This window comes from Bos taurus, chromosome 20, assembly GCF_002263795.3.
Source record: "Bos taurus isolate L1 Dominette 01449 registration number 42190680 breed Hereford chromosome 20, ARS-UCD2.0, whole genome shotgun sequence".
In the NCBI taxonomy this organism is placed as follows: Eukaryota; Metazoa; Chordata; class Mammalia; order Artiodactyla; family Bovidae; genus Bos; species Bos taurus.
The window spans coordinates 22,576,915-22,590,992 of record NC_037347.1 but is presented as its reverse complement, the minus strand read 5'-3'; the positions used below and the strand labels follow the sequence as shown (position 1 = coordinate 22,590,992).

General features: G+C 45.1%; 1 long non-coding RNA gene across 1 annotated transcript in view; it reads right to left on the bottom strand.

Annotated features, from left to right (window-relative positions):
* The window catches only part of LOC112442995 (uncharacterized), a 50,404-nt gene that overhangs the window by 20,381 nt on the left and 15,945 nt on the right, over positions 1 to 14,078 (bottom strand). Inside the window, exon 2 of the long non-coding RNA XR_003031236.2 lies at positions 3,643 to 3,787. This is a non-coding gene — a long non-coding RNA (uncharacterized lncRNA). The remainder of the gene's footprint in view (positions 1 to 3,642; positions 3,788 to 14,078) is intronic.

Genomic DNA, 14,078 nt, shown 5'->3' with positions numbered 1-14,078 from the left:
CCTTCCCTTCAGTAGTCCTGGGTTGCTTGACCTGCGTAGGATCAGCTCCCCCGCCCTGCCCCGCCTCGCCCTGCCTCACCCCACCAGCTGGGACAATCCATGGAGAACTCACACCATCCCAGCCGAAGCGCTCTCCATCAAGGAGCTTTACAGATAATATTATCTGTAAGCAGGATTCTGAACAAGAACTTCATTAACTACTCTCCTCGTGACCCAAGTTGGGAAAGAGGGCGAAGTCTGTCTACTAGCATCAGTGGAAAATAGTGATAATAAAGACTGCAGGCTGAAGGTTCTGAAGGAGAGCAAATATACACGCATCAAGTTTGCTGTCTGACTCTTTGGAGATAGATACTGGCTTGGAATTTGAGGGTCACCAACTAACACTTTGACTTTCTCTTTAAGATAACCTGCAAGTCTCTCTCTTACCAACAAGAAAAGCAATACACTTCTAAGAAAAGCATTTAGTTTTAAGCATTAAATGAGTGTATTTTAAATGTTTATGGTATAAATGAGCATATGTGAAAAGTAGTGGAAGTGAAAGTCGTGTCTCACTCTTTGCGACCCCATGGACTGTAATCTGCCAGGTTTCTCTGTCCAAGGAATTCTCTAGGTAAGAAAAATGGAGTGGGTTGCCATTCCTTTTTCCAGGGGATCTTCCTGACTCAAGGATCAAACCCAGGTCTCTCACATTTCAGGCAGATTCTTTACTGTCTGAGCCACCAGGGAAGCCCAAATGAGGATAAACACACATACACACACAGAGACACATATAATGGTGTGGTATTATATACAAGTATAATGGTGTGATTTGAGAGGCACCAAGATAATACAAATCTCTCTCCCACCACCAAGAAAAGCGATGCAGTACAGTGGAGAGGATAATGGTTGTCTCTCCTCCAAGTGAAACACAGGCAATAAAAACCAAGTTCTAGGAATTCCCTGGCTGCCCAGTGGTTACTGCTCTGCGCGTCCACTCTTGGGGGCACCAGTTCAATTTCCCTGGTGGGGGAATGAAGATCCTGCATGCCTCGCAGCATGGCCAAAAAATAATAATAATAAACTTTTAAAAAATTTTAAATAAATAAAAACAATAAAGTTCCTACCGGCTAGGCACAACTAATGATATATGTTCCAAGTAAGTGGCTATGTGCAGATCTGTCCTAGATCAAAGACCACAGAGAATAGATTTCAAAAATGGAAGGAATTATATTCTCATTCTTTTGAATGCCATTCACAATGTAACAACTACAAATGTGACTTACTTTTAAATTTAATTTGCATATCCTTCAGTCTAGATTCTAGACAAACAACAAAGCAGTAGATCAAGCCCAGATTTGTAGCATTTGAGAATTTCTATGGTGCAAAGGCTTCCACCATGGCCAATTTCAAGCTTCGAAATTAACATCACAGAAAAACAGAGTTGGAAAGGGATGAGCAATAGCTCACCTTTCTATAGTGTTTCCACCAGACACATACAATAGATATAAGGAATGTCAAGAGCAGAGATAATAGCAAAGAGCAGTAAAATTATCAGAAAGTGATGAGTTTTACCAATTTACTACCTTTGTGTTTATTTCAATTTTTTCACGAGTTTATATAATTTAATTTTTAACAGTGCTTGTGCTCACAAAATTCCTGAAAATTGAATGATCAGCTCTTGAGAACCAGTACAGCCCCGATTTAGCACACCCCAGTCTCCATTCATTCCTGAGACCCAGCTATATTTCTGTACTTCCCTGGTAGCTCAGATGGTAAAGAATTGGCCTGCAATGCAGGAGACCTGGGTTCGATCCCAGGGTTGGGACAATCCCTTGGAGAAGGAAATGGCAACCCACTCCAGTATTCTTGCCTGGAGAATCCCATGGACAGAGGATCCTGGCGGGCTACAGTCCATGGGGTCGCAAAGAGTCAGACATGACTGAGCGACTTTCACATGAGCTATAGTTCCACTGTGATTTCAGGAGCTGGTAAATGCCCTCATCTGTTCAATCTATACTGATCACGTTGTTTTCCCGTCACCTGCAACCAAAAGAATGGAGATATATTGAAGAGATCCCTGCCAACTAGAGTGGATGGGGACTGCTTTAAGAGGCTACTACCTCTGAAGACCACTATTCCAGTCTACCTCTATGCTGCTGCTTTTTTCTTTATTTTTTAAACTGGACTTTCTATGAAAAATCTGGCCATGCCATGCAATGGTCCCTTTAAATGTCTGCCCCAGATGCAAACTGTTTAATCAGCTGAGCGGAGCCTGTAGACCCCACAGGAGTTCGGGAGGATGTTCACAGCTCACAGCCGCTCCTGCCCTTCCCAGGAGCCCCAGCATCACTTTGTGAAACCACACAGGGTGGAGCCCAGGCTTCTCCCTGGAGAGGAAGTGGCTGCCGGAATGCCAGATGTGCCATTCCCACAGCAGCTGGTGGAGGGCCCGTCTCTCCCAGGGTGAAGAGCCGCCTCTGCAGAGACCAAGCCCCGGAAGTTCGCCAAGTTTCCACAGGCTGAGGAGAACCCAAGCCGCGCAGGGCCCCAGGCAACACAGGATGAGGAATAGAACATTATTCAGGGCTGATGCTCCCACCCACCTCCTTTGTTTCCTTCCTCTAGTGTTTGGAAAACCTGTTTAAAGAGTTATTCCGAGTGTTTTTTTTTTTTCCCCCCAAGCCTCTAATCTGTCTTCAAAAATATCCTCAAAGAGGAAACAAAGATTGTTTGCTAGCAGTCACCAAGGGTGGAAATGGCCAGGAAAAGTCTTTCCAGTACACCTAGGAAAGAAAGCCACAAATTAGAGCTTGGGAGGGTTGGACAGACTCCAACCAGGTCCATCGGTTAGCAGAGCTCTATGTGTTCTGCTGGTTTTAAAATAAGGAGCAGCTGAAGTCCACGGTGCTCTGTGAAACCTGGGGGAGGGAAGATGAGGCCAGAGGGGAAGGAAACAGGAGAGCAAGGGCGGAGATGTTATGGATGATGGGAAGAGGAGAGAGGGCTGGATGGGAGAATCGGTAGGGAGATCAAGTGTGCAGTTCATCTGAAATCTTGTGTAATGTACATTTTCTCAGGGGGGTTGAGCCGAGCCCTTCAGCTGTGCATCCGAAGTTTATTAAAAACCTGAAATTTCCCGTAATTGGACCTCATTAATAAATTCCTCAGGGTTCCAGGAGGCTCTGAAGAGGTAGAACAAGGGTCTGGACAGATGAGAGCAACAGGAGGTTGTAAGATCCCAGGCTGTGGAGTTAATTCCATTTAATCAGCTTGGAGAAAGTCTGCATTCACAACAACCCCCAGGACGTGCGCTGAGCCCTCCACCCTCTTCAGCAGGGCAAGAGTTTTCTCTCATTCACGTCTCCCAACTTTTTAACCCCCCAATTTCCAGCCTGGGTAACTAACTGCCTCACAGATTCTACCAGCCAGCTATTAGGGACTAATGCCTCTCTTCTGTTAGGACTCTCACTGTTTCTACAGTAGGGGTGATTCCAGCAGCTGAGCCCATAAGACTGTCACCTCACTGCCTCCTCTGTTTATTTCCCATCCTCCACCGCCCACCACTGCTCTGCTCTGCCACACCCTGCTCCTCCCCTCCCATCTTTATTCCCATCTCTATTCTCAGTTGTTAGCTTGACCCCAGATTTACATGTAATCCCAAACCTTGAATTGAGTACATTAGCACTGGCGCGTCGCCATAATAAATCTTCAGTGGTTAGTAAACGGCAAGACGGCTTGGCTTGTAATAAACCTCTTTTTCCTCTGGTAGAAAAGAGCGTCAGATGCAAAATGTCCAAGAGTCAGATACCTGGGGGAAAAAAAAGAAGGGTGAAGCCAAAGCTGGAAAACCAACTTCTGAGACAGAGGTCAAATGCAGGAATTTGGCCAGGGTTCCAAATAGTTCATTCTCATAGCATTCACATCTTGCAAATTTTCCTTCCTCTTCTTTGCATTTCAGTGAGAAATATTATCTAATAAAACCTGCTGTAAGAGGCATAGAAATATCAACCTCCACTCCCAAGGATCATCAATTTCCATCCCCAAGGATACCAAGGCGTCAGCAGAGTCATCTTCTGGTAAGAGTCTTCTTCCTGCTTCATAGCTGGTACCTCCTTCTTGCTGTGTCCTCAACAGTGGAAGGGGCTGAAGTCTCTCTTGTGTAAGAGTGCTAATATAAGGGCTCTTCCCTCATGACTTAAGTATCTTGCAAAGGCCCACCTCCTAATACCATCACCGTTGGGGTTAGGATTTCGACACGTAATTAGGAGTGGGGACATAAATTTTCACTGGGACTGGGGGCAAGGAAAGAGAGAGGCTTTTATTTATTTATATTTGTCTAAAATTTTTGTTTGTCTTAGTTTTTAAAACATTCATTTTTAAATCAATAAATAAACAAACTGAACTCTGGCGATACCTCCTGTGCTGGTTGCTAACACTTTTCTGATGCCCCAGATCTCCCCTAGACAAACACAAGGTCCACCTGTTGTTATTGTTCAGTCGCTAAGTTGTGTCCGACTCTTTGCGACCCCATGGACTTCAGCACACCTGGCTTCCCTGTCCTTCGCTATCTCCCAGAGTTTGCTCAAACTCATGTCCATTGAATTGGTGAAGTTATCTCACCATCTCATCCTCTGCTGCTGTCTTCTTTTGCCTTCAATCTTTCCCAGCATCAGGATCTTTTCCAAGGAGTTGACTCTTCGCATCAGGTGGCCAAAGTATTGGAGCTTCAGCTTTGGCATCAGTCCTTCCAATGAATATTCAGAGTTGATTTTCTCTGGGACTGACTGGTTTGATCTCCATGTAATTCAAAGGACTCTCAAGAGTCTTCTCTAGCACAATTTGAAAGCATCAGTTTTTTGGTGCTCAGCCTCTTTATGGAGGAGGGAATGGCAAACTACTGCAGTATTCTTGCCACGAAAATCCCATGAACATGAAAAATATGAAAAGGTTCTCCCAGCCAGTCCCAACTGGCCAGTCCTTCAAACTGAGGAAAACCTTCCATATAGAGATATATCTATAATCAATATATCAGTATAGAGAAAACTCCGTATCAGAATAGTTGTCAAAAGACAAAAATTCAAACTTCTGATGGTCCCTTTCCCAATGACTCACTCAGAAACACTTGAAAAAGGCTTGGTTGCCAGGCAACAAAGTGGGATTTGGGGAATAAGCCGCCACTAGCTCCACCTGAGGAGAAGGCAATGGCACCCACTCCAGTGCTCTTGCCTGGAAAATCCCATGGACGGAGGAGCCTGGTGGGCTGCAGTCCATGGGGTCACGAAGAGTCGGACACGACTGAGCGACTTCACTTTCACTTTTCACTTTCATGCATTGGAGAAGGAAATGGCACCCCACTCCAGTACTCTTGCCTGGAAAATCCCATGGACGGAGGAGCCTGGTGGGCTGCAGTCCATGGGGTCACGAAGAGTCGGACACGACTGAGCGACTTCACTTTCACTTTTCACTTTCATGCATTGGAGAAGGAAATGGCAACCCACTCTAGTGTTCTTGCCTGGAGAATCCCAGGGACGGGGGAGCCTGGTGGGCTGCCGTCTATGGGGTCTCAGAGTCGGACACGACTGAAGCGACTTAGCAGCAGCAGCAGCAGCTCCACCTGCTTCCTTGAAGCAGGGGCTAGTCTGGGTGGGGACAGGAGCGGGGCACCACGGAGGTTGGTGGGCACAGGGCCCTCTCTCTCTTGCCTATACCACTGTGGGGAAGAGATGAGGAGGCTGAGAATCCTGCTCCAGGATATGATTCCAACTATACGATGTTTTGGAAAAGGCAAAATTATGGAGAAAGTAAAAAGATCAGTGGTTGCTAAGGGTTGGGAGTGGGGATAGGCAGAAAAAGGTGCAGCACAGAGCATGACCCTGTAATGGTGGATACATGTCCTTATACGTTTGTACAAACCTTAGAATCTACACCACCAGGAATGAATTTAAACTATGGACTGTGGGTGACTAGGATGTTTCAATGGAGGTTCATCTGTTGTAACAAATGTACCACTCTGGTGGGAGACGTTGATAATGGAGGAGACTTTGAAGGTGTGGTGGGGGGCGGGGCAGGGAATATATAAGAAATCCCTGCACCTTTCTCTCAAAAAATAAACAAAAGTATTTTATGAGATAGCAAATAATGCTTCAATATGCTTCCCAGGTGGCATAGCTTTAAAGTATCTGCCTCCCAATGAAGGAGACGCAAGAGACAAAGGTTCAATCCCTAGATAAGGAAGATCTCCTGGAGTAGGAAATGGCAACCCACTCCAGTATTCTTGCCCAGAAAATTCCATGGACAGAGGAGCCCAACAGGTTACAGTCCCTAGGCTCGCAAAAAGTCAGACACAACTGAACATGCACCCTTTTTAACCTTTTTGATGCTTGTTGGATGCTAACTAAAAGCAAATCCTTCCATAAACATTGCTAATGCATCCCCCAGGAGGAAGAACAGTGCTCATCTCTCACCTGCTTCTCGCGGCCAGGGACACTTCGCCCTCAGGGCTTGGCCAGCTTCCACCTGGAATTTCACTCTTAAATACTTGGTGATGAAGATGGGGGTGCTTTCCTTTTTTTTAACTCCACATATATTTATAACTTAGATTTTTACAAGAATACTTTCATGCACTGCTTCTTTAAAAATAAAATAAAATACCAATATCTTAATTCATCCCACCAACACTGAAATATATACATTTCCATATGTAAAATGGATAGCTAATGGGAAGTTGCTGTATATATAACACAGGGAGCTCAACCTGGTTCTCTGTGACAACCTAGAGGGGTGGGATGGGGTCGGGGGTGGGAGGGAATATCCAGAGGAAGGGGACATACGTATACTTATGACTGATTCAAGTTGTTGCATGACAGAAACCAACACAACATTGTAAATCGATTGCTAAGCTACTGCTAAGTCACTTCAGTTGTGTCCGACTCTGTGCGACCCCATAGACGGCAGCCCACCAGGCTCCCCTGTCCCTGGGATTCTCCAGGCAAGAACACTGGAGTGGGTTGCCATTTCCTTCTCCAATGCATGAAAGTGAAAAGTGAAAGTGAAGTCGCTCAGTCGTGTCCGACTCTTCGTGACCCCATGGACTGCAGCCTACCAGGCTCCTCCATCCATGGGATTTTCCAGGCAAGAGTACTGGAGTGGGGTGCCATTGCCTTCTCCATGTAAAGCAATTATCCTCCAATTAAAAATAAACTTTAAAAACTAAAATAAATAGAACTTGGCAGTATTATATTAGTTAAGCCTCTGACTTCGATTATAAACCAGATATCTGCTCAAGCCTTTCTGCTCTCTTAGACTTATTAACCTTGGCTTAAACCTGCCTTCTGAGGCTTGAAATAGGTCCATCCCTTCCCCACAATTGTCCTGCCTCCATCCCTCATTCTCCTCTTTGCCTGGGCCCCACAACCTCCCTGTGCAATGCTTCAGTGGAACACCACACCAGGATGTTCTCAGACCCCACTGTCTTCTCTGGTCTCATGATAAACCCAGAAATTTCACAAGGTTAGTAACTCTCTCGGGTACGATGAGAAGGCATAGCTGGTCTCTCCACCATTTTCAGCCCCTGAGGCAGCAGAGTCCACGTTCTCTCACTGTCTGCCTTTCTCAGCTCTCTCAGGAACTCTGATGAATCCATTTCTTCCCATTTGAACAGAAACTAACTCCAGCTAGCTTAAACCAAGAGAAGTATGTCATGACGGTACTGGGGGTCTCAGGAAATTTAGACGGACTGTAAGAGGAACTGGGAAGTCTGGGGAGGACCATCTCTGTGTCTCCTCTTTGCTTATACATCTGCATTCTTCTCTCTCTACTGCCCATTTCCTTTGCTTCTCCACCATATGAGGGGATGTGGTTTACCTTAGTAAACCAAGTGTCCAGCTAGAAGAAAGACAAACTGGCTGCCTCAGAATCCCAGTCCCAAATTCCTGGGAAAGAGTGTCAGTTAGTCCCTTGTCTATCACCAGCCAGAAGAAAGAAGGTCTTATAGCAGCAGGTCATGTGAAAGGGGAATTGTTCACAGCTAGGCATCTGGTCCCATCACTTCATGGGAAATAGATGGGGAAACAGTGGAAACAGTGTCAGACTTTATTTTTCTGGGCTCCAAAATCACTGCAGATGGTGATTGCAGCCATGAAATTAAAAGACACTTACTCCTTGGAAGGAAAGTTATGACCAACCTAGATAGCATATTCAAAAGCAGAGACATTACTTTGCCAACAAAGGTCCATCTAGTCAAGGCTATGGTTTTTCCAGTGGTCATGTATGGATGTGAGAGTTGGACTGTGAAGAAAGCTGAGTGCCGAAAAATTGATGCTTTTGAACTGTGGTGTTGGAGAAGACTCTTGAGAGTCCCTTGGACTGCAAGGAGATCCAACCAATCCATTCTAAGGAGATCAGTCCTCGGTGTTCTTTGGAAGGACTGATGCTAAAGCTGAAACTCCAGTACTTTGGCCACCTCATGCGAAGAGTTGACTCATTGGAAAAGACTCTGATGCTGGGAGGGATTGGGGGCAGGAGATGGGGACGACAGAGAATGAGATGGCTGGATGGCATCATCGACTCAATGGACAAGAGTTTGGGTGAACTCTGGGAGTTGGTGATAAGACAGGGAGGCCTGGCACGCTGCTATTCTGGGGTAGGAAAGAGTCTGACACGACTGAGCGACTGAACTGAACTGAACTGAACTGAGGCACCCTCGGGTGTGTATGTATCACAGTCTTACAGAATAGAATAGACAAGTAATATTCTTTCTAGGATTTGAGATTTGATTACGTTTTCAAGAAAGCCATTTTTTCTATTTTTACTGAAGTGGAACAAACCATAGACTTTGAGATGAGATACATTTTCTTTTGAGTCTTAGTCACTTAATAACTGTACAGTGTTGAGACAATCACTTAACCTCTCTGATCCTCAATGCCCTTGATTATGACATGCATTCAGAGGGTGATTGTGGGTGGGGGATGATACCACTTTTCTGAAGTACCCGCTTCACTGTGGGTTCTCAGTAAAGGCTGATTTCTTTTTTTATTTAGGCTCTTAATAGTGAGAGTAATCCTTGTATAACGTCATCTGTCCATGTCACTCCCCTGCTTAAAGCCTTTCTGGGGCTTCCCATACCCTCAGAATAAAGTCCTATCTCCTGAAGATAATACAAAAAGCCCTGAAAGATCTGCAGTCCACACTATCACTCTCCATCACACTCATGCCAGCTACACTTGCAGTTCCCAGCTCTCATCCTGCTCTCTCTCCTTCCTGGTTCTTCTTCCCACCCAAATCTGAAACTGGGTCTGCCTAATGTCTACTCCTTCTTGGGCACTTTTCCTGGGAAAGTCTTCCTTGGCTATCACTTCCACCCACAAGACTATACTAAGAATCCCTCCCAAATGCTACTAATCAGGAACTTTCCTCAGCTTCCCTGGGAACCAGCCTACCCAACTTAAAAGTTCTAGCGAGTTTGCATTAGAAAATAGCCCAGTCCACTGCTAATTTCCAGAAGGTTCCACCACTCTCATCCCAACTGACAACAGAGCTGAAAATGACTCCCCAGGACTTCCACCCAGTAGTCTTAGCATTTACCCTGGTGGTTGTTGTTCAGTCACTCAGTCATGTCAGACTCTTTGCAACCCCATGAACTGCAGCACTCTGGGCATTCCTGTCCTTCACCATCTCCCAGAGCTTGCCCAAGTTCATGTCCATTGAGTTGGTGATGTCATCCAATCATTTCATCCTCTGTTGCCCCCTTCTTCTCCTGCTCTCAATCTTTCCTATCATCATGGTCTCTTCTAATGAGTTGGCTCTTTGCATCAGGTGGCCAAAGTATTAGAGCTTCAGGTTCAGCATCAGTCCTTTCAATGAATATTCAAGGTTGAATTCCTTTAGGATGGACCAGTTTGCTCTCCTTACTGTCCAAGGGACTGTCAAGAGTCTTCTCCAGGACCACAGTTCAAAAGTATCAATTCTTCCGTGTTCACCCTTCTTTATGGTTCAATTCTCACATCTATCTACTGGAAAAACCATAGCTTTGACTATACTAACCTTTGTTGGCAAAGTGATGTCTCCGCTTTTTTAACATGCTGACTAGGTTTATCATACCTTTTCTTCCAAGGAACAAGCGTCTTTTAACCTGGAACAACCCTCAAATTACTGGAAGCTTGAGTTAGTTACCCTCTCCCTCACTTCCCCAAATCTATCTCTCCATCCCTTTACTGCTGCTGCTGCTACTGCTAAGTCGCTTCAGTCGTGTTCGACTCTGTTCGACCCCATAGACGGCAGCCCACTAGGCTCCTCTGTCCCTGGGATTCTCCAGGCAAGAATATTGGAGTGGGTTGCCATTTCCTTCTCCAATGCATGAAAGTGAAAAGTGAAAGTGAAGTCGCTCAGTCGGGTCCGACTCTTAGTGACCCCATGGACTGCAGCCTACCAGGCTCCTCCGTCCATGGGATTTTCCAGGCAAGAGTACTGGAGTGGGGTGCCGTTGCCTTCTGCATGGGAGGGCTGCTGCTGCTGCTAAGTCACTTCAGTCTTGTCCGACTCTGTGCGACCCCACAGACGGCAGCGCATCAGGCTCCCCAGTCCTTTACTAGACCGCAGGAAATACTGTTCAGAGAATATTCATCATCCCATTCATACACTAGCTTGTCCCTATTCTTCTCAAAGCCTGTTGCTCAAGCCACCACCTCCCTATTATGGATCCTACAAACCTACTCAGCTTCGGACTGAGTCACTCTGGTAAGCAATCTACCTATGTCCTATGGAGCTTCTGGTCAATTACACCCTCTCCAAACCCTTATCATATAACCTGCTGTCATGCCAAGTCCTGTCTCTCCCCACCCCTGGACTTAACAAGTAACTGAAGTTACACAACAAGCCAGGGGCCAAGACCAGAAGTCATTCCAAGATTTATGATCTCTAATCTATCAGGGTTCAGCAATTCATCTCTCCACAGTTCTCTGAACTGATAGCCTTCCATATGTTGATATAACAGCTTAAGTGTGACTGATGTTTACTAAGGGTCTACTCCATGTCAGGTTCTGAGCTAAGCAATATTTTTTCATTTAACCTTACAACAAGGACTTTACAGATGAGGAAACTGAAGTTTAGAGAGATTAAGAAATGTAATCAATAGCCCAATAGAATGGCGGGTTAGCTTAAAGAGCAAAGCAATGTCTTACAAATATGGCAGTTTTGGATTCCCGTATTTCTCCCCTAAAATTAGGAGTTTCCTAATTTTAAGCCATTGGTATACAAACGTGACTTCATTTAAACACAGGAGAGAGAGAGAATTCACATCAGTCAAACAAAGTTTGAGGGTCCAGAGAAACAGCCCAGCCCTCAGCTATTCATCTTCTTAAGTGTTCTGGTGCCTTCTTAGAAGATGTAGAGAAGACACAGCTTTTGCTTCACTCATCAACTCCTTTTGTTAACCTGAATGTGATGTAAGAACAGGTTTTGCAACCTTGAAAAGCTTCTACAGACATTTGTTGTCTGTCTTATACAACAACCGCATCTCTGATTAACTTGATTCAGTTCAGTTCAGTTCAGTTCAGTCGCTCGGTCGTGTCCGACTCTGCAACCCCATGGATCACAGCACACCAGGCCTCCCTGTCCATCACCAACTCCCGGAGTTCACTCAGACTCACGTCCATCGAGTCAGTGATGCCATCCAGCCATCTCATCCTCTGTCGTCCCCTTCTCCTCCTGCCCCCAATCCCTCCCAGCATCAGAGTCTTTTCCAATGAGTCAACTCTTTGCATGAGGTGGCCAAAGTACTGGAGTTTCAGCTTTAGCATTAGTCCTTCCAAAGAAATCCCAGGGCGGATCTCCTTCAGAATGGACTGGTTGGATCCCCTTGCAGTCCAAGGGACTCTCAAGAGTCTTCTCCAACACCACAGTTCAAAAGCATCAATTTTTCGGCACTCAGCCTTCTTCACAGTCCAACTCTCACATCCATACATGACCACAGGAAAAACCATAGCCTTGACTAGACGGACCTTTGTTGGCAAGGTAATATCTCTGCTTTTGAATATGCTATCTAGGTTGGTCATAACTTTCCTTCCAAGGAGTAATCGTCTTTTAATTTCATGGCTGCAGTCACCATCTGCAGTGATTTTGGAGCCCAAAAAAATAAAGTCTGACACTGTTTCCGCTGTTTCCCCATCTATTTGCCATTAAGTGATGGGACCGGATGCCATGATCTTCGTTTTCTGAATATTGAGCTTTAAGCCAACTTCTTCACTCTCCACTTTCACTTTCATCAAGAGGCTTTTGAGTTCCTCTTCACTTTCTGCCATAAGGGTGGTGTCATCTGCGTATTTGATGTTATTGATATTTGTCCCGGCAATCTTGATTCCAGCTTGTGTTTCTTCCAGTCCAGCGTTTCTCATAATGTACTCTGCATAGAAGTTAAATAAGCAGGGTGACAATATACAGCCTTGACATGCTCCTTTTCCTATTTGGAACCAGTCTGTTGTTCCATGTCCAGTTCTAACTGTTGCTTCCTGACCTGCATACAGATTTCTCAAGAGGCAGGTCAGGTGGTCTGGTATTCTCATCTCTTTCAGAATTTCCCACAGTTTATTGTGATCCATTATTCCCAGTCAATCTGATGTCTGGACTACAAATTATTGTAAACTCTTGCTTGTTTTCTTAACACAATTCCAAAATTTCCCTATATTCCGTTTTTGAAAGGCATTAGTTACTTGTTGTTATAGCTAAACCATGAAATGAGAAACTTGTGTTGATTGTGTTGCTTCCCATGTAAAGAAGATCTCCTTAACCTTGTGGCCTTCTGATGACACTGACCAGCTTGACTGGCAGGTAGAGAAGTTGTCAATCATGTCACTATCCTTGTGATCTCTGTAAGATGAATAGATATCTGTCCGCCAAACCTTTCACCCACTTCTGGAACTCAGGGGGACCAGAGGCTATTAGCCAACATGCTGGGCAAAAGCTTCCAATGGAAATTTCTGCTGGTTGAACACGAGCTTGTTCTGAAGCAGGATCAGACATCTGACTGCTGAATGTGTGGCTTCCCAGAAGATTCAGAAACAAGCTTGATGTGGGTATGGGATGGGGACAGGGGAATTCTTGCGGTCTACAGGGCAGAGAAGTGCTCCAAACACAACATTAGGGTTTGGCAAAACCCAGGAACATCATGCCAAGACCTTTTCCCTTCACTTTTAACCCCATATGCATTTCAAAGGGAACTTAATCCTCATTTCAGGAGCAAGTACACATTAGTCATCAGTGGATAGTGATATTAGCAGTAAGGACTCATTCTAAAATGCCCCACTCTTTTTTTTTTTTCCTATCCAATTTCTACGTATCCCTCAGAATCCAATCTCTCCATATTAAGACTTCTCCATCGAATCTTCCCTGGAGGAGGACCTGACAAACCACTCCAGTGCTCTTGCCTGGAGAAATCCAAGGATGGGAGCCTGGAAGGCTGTAGTCCAAAGGGTCGCACAGAGTTAGACACAACCGAAGCAACTTAGCATGCATCGAATCTTCCATGGATACTGTAGGCAAGAGTAACCACTAGTCTATGACAATATAACACTCATTACTGAAAAGGTGGCTCTTGACCATATATAGCCTTATGACATCTTTTGAATTATTTAACTGTATGTATATGCGTATGTATGTCCACATTCATCTCATAACTTTCAATACACTTAGTCAAAAACTGAGAACCTGCTCCTGCCAGATCTGTGCTTGCTGTTAGGGATGCAGTGGAGCATAGGAAAAGTGGATCTTGGCCCTTCCCTACCTCACCGTGGGGAATCACATCAGTCAGAGTCCAGACAACAGAACACATTCATAATGTTATTTCCAACTGAAAGGGATTTAGTGAAGGGAATGGAGTGCTTACAAAACTGTTGGGAGGACTGACAAGGAAATCAAGGATGCATCACTGGACCATTTATCTCAACGGTATACAGTTTTAACTCTGATCTTGAACACGGGGAGATGCTGTTACTACTGACACCGCTGTCCCCTCACAACTAACTCGAAGCTGGAGACCAGAATTGGTATGCCACGTGTATCCACCACAACCAACTCTAAGATCTCTATGGCCTTGCTCACCAGCAAGA